Genomic DNA, 8,134 nt, shown 5'->3' on the forward strand with positions numbered 1-8,134 from the left:
ACACCAATAGATAGGCAGAAGACTTTTCCAGCCATCTTCTCTTTGGGTCAGGAAAATGCACCAAGTCCTCTATAGGGTATTTCTTGCCTCTTTAAATATTTCAGGTATTGAAGGCTTTTTACACCTGTCTCCAGAAAATTTGTAAAGCGAGCAGGTAGTGATGACAATGAGATTTTTTCTTAACCAGGCAAAAAAAAAACCAACCACCACCACCAACAAAAAAACGTACTGCAGAAGTAAAAAATTCTGCCTAGCCTATTTGTCTTTGTTCTTGCTCTTGGTGCTGTGTATTAGTATCCTAGCATACTGTGTAGGTATCATCTTTGATGAACATATGTAAATATGGGAATTTAAGTGATGAGTGGTGGATTTGGAAATGGGAATCTACGTGAACTCCTTAGAGACCGAGGATAAATTTTCCATATGACAACAGATGAATACATAGCACTTTGCAGAAAAATAGTTTGGGTAGCTCTTTACTTGCAAATACTATGGAAATGTATTCGGTTTAGGTAAGAGAGAATATTTAAGGATGTACTGAATTACAAATATAAAAGGAGAGAAGCATTTAAAAGGGGTGAAAGTGAGCTTATTAAGAAAGAGAAAAAAAGTGGATTGTCCCTTGAACTTGAGGCTGAAAACTAAGTATGTTGAATTGTAAGCTGCCAAGTCTATAACACACTGTTCAGTTACCATGAAAGTATGTTAAATTCTTCTTGTTATATTTTTTGGTCAGCTGATGCTAATTATTGCATAACTTAAGTGCAAATAGGGCTCAGGTCATTTAACCCTTTCAGTCTTGATTGGTCTGCAGACACTAAGAAGCCTAAACGTAAATAAATAGGTTTTAAATGAAGTGCCTTGTGTGAGGCCACTAATGCTAGGATTCATGAACTCTCTGAAGGAACCTGTTAGGACACTAACAGAAGGAAATTTTTGTTCATGTGATCTCTGTCACCACAAAATCTCTTATATTACTGCAATGAAAAGGTGGCCCAAACCTACTGAGATTAATTAATCAAAGCTTTGTGATATCGAGGTTCTCACACAACCTGTGCTGCAACTCCCTGTGTTTTGGTGGAACAACGGGGCATCCTCTTTACCCGTCACCCTGACTTCAGAAATTTGAAGTCCTGTTCAGTGAGCACACTGTAATATAAAATAGATTATTTTTCCTGAAAACATCTTGCTTTACGTAATGACACGGTGTATTGTCACCATTGTCCTCCACTGGCTTCACCTCCACTCAAAAGCAGCAGTTGCTGTTGTGGTTTCTGTCACAGTGTCGCAGAGTGTTTCGGGTTGGAAGGAACCCTAAAGACCGTTGAGTTGCAACCCCCCTGCCATGGGCAGTGACACCTCCCACCAGCCCAGGCTGCCCAAAGCCCCATCCAGCCTGGCCTTGAACACCTCCAGGGATGGGGCATCCACAGCAAAGAGCCTCCCCGTGCTCCAGCAGCACCCAGAGATAAATACTCTGTGCTGTGTTGTCTACAAGGTGTTGTTGTTAGTCTGCTTTCCCATGACACACAAAGAGCAGTATTATTTATACATCAGAAGGGGTGGGATTGGGAAAGGCTGCAAAAATGAAAACTTGTGCAACTTTAAACTTGGTACTTGGTCATGTGTAGCCTCATGCAAAAAACAAACAAACAAAACCAAGAACCCCAAATCCTGCTGTGGTTTCCATGTGATATCATTTTGAATTAAGGTGAACCAACCAAGCACCCTTTGTTTGGAAATACTTGGAAAACTGAAATCATTTTTAAAAGGTGATGTTATTAAGCTAAATGTAGGCAGTGGTTGTGGTTTTGAATCATGTTTCCATTTCAAGTGCCATTTTCCAGAATTGGTGTGCAGTCATCGAACAACTCTTCGGTGTCTCTGAGCCAAGAACTTGAAGTGATTTACTTCGGTCTCACACCCCGTGTTGTGTGTTTTCCCCGGGAGGTGGCACTGTCTGTCGTGGTTTGCAGTCCTCTTGTGTCCCTTGTTCTGTGCCAACAAGAGGCGTCTTGTTCGCGTGCAGGGCCGGCAGCCTTTCCAGGGACAGCTCATTTTTTTAGGCTGCTAGTATCTCAGACTGAAAATGCTTTTTTTTTTCTGGGTAAGTTAGAATTTATTTCAAGATACCTTGCTGTCTGAATGTGAGCATTCAATCGTTATAAAAAGGCAGATCAGCTTGGGCAACTCTTGTGACTGCTGTGGCAAGTGCCAAAGGGTTCACCTTATTCTGGAAAACCAACAAAAGCAAGATCCAAAATAGAGCACCTCATCATTTTGGGGTTTAAACTCTCCAGATTTGGAGGACAGCAAACTTCTTTTTCTGTTACATACCGACTAGGTGACTTCCCTTCTTGTTTCAGTCTCTGCAAGGAAAAGCAAGAGATGTGGTGGTGTTTGCTGTTGATGTTGGGTACCGCCACTTTGACTGTGCCTTTGTGCACCAGAATGAGAGTGAAATCAAGGATGCACTACGAGAAAAAAATTGGGGAGGGCGTTTTGAGGTGAGAAGACCTCTTTATTGTCAGTAAGGTGCGTCCTTGAGTAACTCATCTCACATGAGGACACTTCTCAGGAGGAGAGACAAGGTCCCAGCCTGCAAATGGAGCCAGGCTGGGAGTTAACTCCTTTCTGTCAGGTGTAAGCCTTTTGTGGATGGAGAGAAGGGAGAGGTCAGCTCTTGAAAAAAATGGCTTGATGTGGGAGAGATTTTTTTGTAGTCGATATCCATTGTCAGCAATGGAGACAGGAACTGAGGCCATGCTCTCAGCTGCCTCTGAGATAGGAAGCCTGGCTATTGTACTTGTCGTCACTCCCGCTGCGCTGCCGGGCTCAGCCTGTTAACTCCTGGGTGTTATGTTTTGTTTTGGTTTTCCCCCCGACAACAATGGTAGGAAAAATAAAGTAACTTCTATCTGCTGGAAACTGGCAGGTTGATTTTTAATCAAAACTGGTTTAATCAAAACCAGTTTTGCTTTTTAATTCGTTTTGTTTGATTGTTGTCTAAACTGTTGTAATTTTAGAGCCTCTCTGTCTTATTTTACTTAGCGGACAGGTATTGCTGCAAATACAATAAGGTGCGCAGAACCGCACCTCCCTCAAAATGAGTTGTCCCGTACCGTGAGCTGCTTCTGTGTCCTCCCTGCCTGGGATGCTCTGGAGCCGTGAGGCTGGGAGAGGAGCTCCTGGGCTCTGTGTCCCCCCAGCTGTGGGGCACCTTCCGTGAGGAGTCCCTGGTGAAGGAGGGGTGCTAGAAGGCACTCGCTGCCCTCCTGCTGGGTTATTTGGATCTCTACCTGATGCACTGGCCCATGGGATTCAAGGGATGAGGCTTGAACTCCTGTAAGCCCTGTCGGGGCTCTGCCACTTTTTCTTTTGGGACTGGATGAGTCCTTATTGCTCTCTAATGAAGAGCATTGTTAAACCTCATTAAGACATAATGATGAACCTCAGTACGGCGTGCCCAGGAGGAAAGGTAAAGTCATGGCTGCTGAAGATAGGTCTCGTAGTACAAAATCACCTTATTTTCCCCTGCACAGCATTTCCATGTCATGGATCAAATCGCCATCCATATCACATTCCTCTTAAAGCCTGGGATTTGGCCGTTTGTTGCTTATCCAGGATCAAACAGTTGTGAATTCCCTTTTTTCTCTTCTCTCTCTACCCCCTGGTTAAATAAATCCTCACTTCCCCATTGTGTCACATCCCCAGACTTCCCACAACCCGACTGGAGCACATAAAAGTGTCTGCCCTTCCTCTGCCTGCAGGACGGATTCTCCAGAGACAGATTTTCTTGAAGATTACCGTGCTCATACAGTTTAGTGTTCTTGGCCACCTCTCTCCCCAACACAAACGTAAGCCAGGATATCCACCGTGTCTCCAGCTCCACTTGCTTGCTGGACTTCTACATGATTCCTTTAACTACTTATGAGTCAGTCTACCTTAAACACACTTTTCTTTCGCAATGACAGGCCGGAGAGGAGCTATTTCCTGCAGATGGCAATGGTATGATCATTCCCAGTGGTACAGATGTTCTGAATACGTGGAGGAATGTTTGTTGACATGATTAAAAATTCTTGCTAGTTTGAAATAACAGCCTGAAAACTTCCCACTGACCACACTGGGAGTCATCTGGGGAGAATTTCCAACGTGAAGAATCCCAGATTGCTGATTGCTCTGTGTCCTGGGGCTTCTTCTTGTCTCACTTTGCCAAAATTGAGGTATTTTTATGCCTACTGCTGGGTGGGCATGGCAGGAGGGAAGCTGTGCACATACGCCCTGCAGCGGCTGGAGCTGCCCGGACCTGGTGGCTGGGTGCGTGAGTCCAGACCTGGGCGCAGGCACCAATTTCTGCTTGCTGTTGGTTTGGGCCCTCTGCCCCCCCTGTGCTCAGCATGGCCAGGTCAAAAGAGGACCAGAGACTCGCCGGTCGAAAGAATTCAGTGATGCTTTTCCCCTTCTGTCTTCTGTCTGACCCCAAGAACAAAGCACGATTTTGTTTCTCACTTAAAGGAAAAACCTGGTCATGTCAGGCTGCTGCTTATGATAGCAACTTCAAATGAATAGGATTTCTGTTTTGCTAGAGGTGTATCTTCTGCTCTGAAGGCAGTAAATAATTTTTCTCTTGCTTCTTCTATGTTGGAGATGCCAAGCTAATTAAGGCTGTCAAACTGTTTTATTGTTAGTGTGAAAGAAAATAGGAGGTGGCAGGAGTGTAGCTCTGCTTGTGCTCTATGGCCACAGCTAAGTGGTATGGCTCCCCTGGGAAATTCATCAGCAGTGAGGATCAGGTTCTCTGTTGTGGCTCTCCCAAAATAGCTCCTTGTTCAGCCCCTCTGTTCCAGCTACAGGCTTTTTATTACGGGATATTTATTTTGTTAGCTGAGGAATTATTCTAAAAAAAAAAAACACTCTAATATTTTGGAAAAGAAGGTCTACTGAGGGATAGCATTTCAAAATAGCTGCATTACACTAAAATAATTACAGTGTAATAATTGTTAATCAGGAATAGAGCTGTTGTTTTTATGTATGATGACACTTGATGTGAGACTCTTGAGTCTTTGACCAGGATCCCAATGTTCACTGTGCTGTACGAATGCCACATCACAAGAGCATCCCAGCTGTGATGAGTTTTCACTGAAGTCTTTCTGCAGGCATTTTTTCCTTATGGGGAAAAAAAAATCCTAGTTCAATAACAAGTCTGATTCTGTGCTATTTCTAGGCCAAGGAAGAGGTGGTGGATGTGTGGGAATGGTAAAAGCCATCAGAATCTCCAGCTTCAACTGTAGACAGATAGATCGGCTCTTGAGCAAACCAGATTTAAACCACAAAGCTGCAAATAATCAGGTAAATGCTTCTTCACCTCATCAGTACTTGCATCATACCCATCTGTGGTGTTGCATTTAGCAGAACGTGTCTGGCCATGCTTTTATGCCAGGGGTGTGCTTTTTGATATCCCTGTGAGAATACACCTGTATTTGGCTGAATTACCAAGCAATGGAAAACGCAGGAAAAATGGAAAACTTTTGTTCTATGCCCTCACTTGCACAGAAAGCTGCAGTTACACAAGCCTGCGGTGCAGCTGGCTCACAAAGCTTCACCTTACCTCTGACTGCAGCGCCAGGCTCCTGCGGGCCGGGAGCTGAGCTCTGCAGCTGAGGCTGTGGGGCAGGAGGCTGCCCCGCTCTGCTCCTGGTGCCCCCACATGCATCCCATGTGCTGGCAGGGATCGGAGCTGGGTACACCACTGGTGGGTCGGGCAGGACTGGAATAGGTAGGGCTGGATCCGATGACGGGTGGGTGCTCCAGCTGGACGTGGACACCTGGAGCTTGGAGTCCATTAATATGGGACTGTGAGAAGTTATGTGAAAAGTGTGGCAGGGAGCTGGAAAGGGAAACTAATGTATGAAGATCGGGCCTTGCTGGGCAGGGTTGAGAAGAAGGGGAAACAATCTGGAATACTGGCTGACACTCTTAAAAACCACATAACTGCACAAGAGCAGTCTTTTCAAGCTGATGTGGAGTTAGTAGGTCACCATACCGATGTTTAACCTTGAAGTCGCTTCTGTGTTTGAAGAAACTATCTTCTTATTTTTGTAGATTGAGAGCCACCCATACCTTCCTCAGGAAGAGCTGATTAAGTTTTGCCAGTCCAAGGGGATCTCTGTCACTACATATGCTCCAGTCCCTTGGAGCACCCAACTGGCCATGGTAAGAATGCTTTGTGAGACGACTTCTCACACATATATTGGAGCCAGTACAATGACCAGAATCAGTGTGTGGATAAGCCCTTATAGAGTAAAACTGATATAACTAGAAAAATGCTTGACAATTTCTTAAAAAGGACAGACAGAAACCTTTCTCATGCTTATTGTGATATCCAGTCCACTAATTCACTCCTGTGCTGTTACTAGATCTTCATGTTTAGGAGAAAAAGGATCATTTGGTTGGTGAAAGTTGTGAAGATAATTCTTAATTGAACTTTGGCAAGCTTATTAAACACATAAGAAAACTTCTGATCTAAAAAAACACCAACAAACAAATAAAGCCAAAGCACCACACACTTGCAAAAATAGGAAGCATGATGTCCTGCTGAGACCTGGGGTTTTTAAATGGCTGACTTGAAGAAATTTGCTTTTATTCCAGTCTCCATGGCTTTCTCTGACCTGGGACTTACCAGAGAAACTGTGCTTATGGATGATAGGACAACTGCCCACTGCTCATTGTATTTTCCCCTGCAACACGTAGTTTTCCAACTTGTGCCAAAATAACTATTTACAAAGACTTTATGGAAAGTTGAGTTCCAGCTGTCTCATCCAGAATGTAACACTTTAAAACTAGTCTTAGAATATTTTTAAAGACCTAGTGTTAGATGATTGTTAATGATCAATGTCTGGATTTTAACTGGTGGGCTGTAATTGGCACACTAGCCACTTCTACACACAGCAACCCTGGGCAATTCTGAATTCTTGTTCAATGCACTCCCATGTTGTCATCTCAACTTGAGAAAAATAACAATTAAATGACCTCATGCAATAATTAGGAAGTGCTTATTTTAGTGCTTTTTCTGTGTTTTTCCTATGTAAATCATCTCTGATTATCAGTAGGGCTGCTCCCTGTAGCCATGTAGGCAAATATGATTTTCAGCTTTCAGAAGATGGGCAGAACTTCTCAGCTTTAATTCTCTGTTCTTTCAGGTGCTCATCCAGCTCCGTATTCAAAGAAATGTGAGTGTAATTCCTAAATCTGTCACTCCACACCGTATTGAGGAAAATTTTAAGGTAAGAGGGTACCGTACAAAATTCTTAGTGGTGTTAGTCTTACACAGAGAAATCCATTCTGCCAGTGGAACAAAGTATCCCCTTCACACCTAGAACTGCAAAAAACTTTTGTTTGTCAGATACCATGCAGGTTACTTCTCTATAAATGATAGATATTATTTTAAAAGTAAGGACCTGAGACTCCATCATTAAAACAGATCAAGAAAGAAATAGTAACTTTTCCACCTGGTGATGTAAAAATGATGCAATTAGGCTCCCACCAGCATTATAACTTTGACATTATTTCATTGTTCACTACAAACACCCATCTATTACATGCTTTCTAGTGCTTCAACAAATACAACACTTTTCTACTTCTGTTTTTGGTATTCTTTCTGCAAATGAACTTATATTTGTCTTTTTGCAAATTGGTATAATCCAGCTGTTTGGGATCGTTTTTTTCAGGTGTTTGACTGTGAATTGGCTAGAGAGGAGATGAAAACCTTCCTCACCTTCAAGAAGCAATACCGAATCTGTGCATTAAGTGAGTGAGTACCTCCCTCTTCCCCTCCTCCTCTGTCTTTCAGCAGGATTGGATTTTGGATTGCATAACCTCTTAACAGACATACTTTGATAGCCTTGCTTAAAGAAAGGGGTAACCTTAGCCAATACCTGGCACATCCGTATCTTTTGGAATCCAGCACCAGCGCTTATTAGAGCACTGTCCATGCTCTAATATGCGGGGGACATTGTATGTTAAGATACCTGTAATGGATTTCAGAGTAATGCCTGAAAATCAGAATCAGTTGGAAATTCTAAAAAAAAAAAAAAAAAGGCATTTTTTTCTTGTTTTCTTTGGCTACTTTATGTAA

At 43.1% G+C, this 8,134-nt stretch overlaps 1 pseudogene; it reads left to right on the forward strand.

The window, feature by feature from the left end:
• Positions 1–694: 694 nt before the first annotated feature.
• LOC106031037 (aldo-keto reductase family 1 member B1-like) lies at positions 695–7,933 on the forward strand (annotated as a pseudogene).
• The last annotated feature ends 201 nt before the right edge of the window (positions 7,934–8,134 follow it).

Source organism: Anser cygnoides, chromosome 1 (assembly GCF_040182565.1).
Source record: "Anser cygnoides isolate HZ-2024a breed goose chromosome 1, Taihu_goose_T2T_genome, whole genome shotgun sequence".
Lineage (NCBI taxonomy): Eukaryota > Metazoa > Chordata > Aves > Anseriformes > Anatidae > Anser > Anser cygnoides.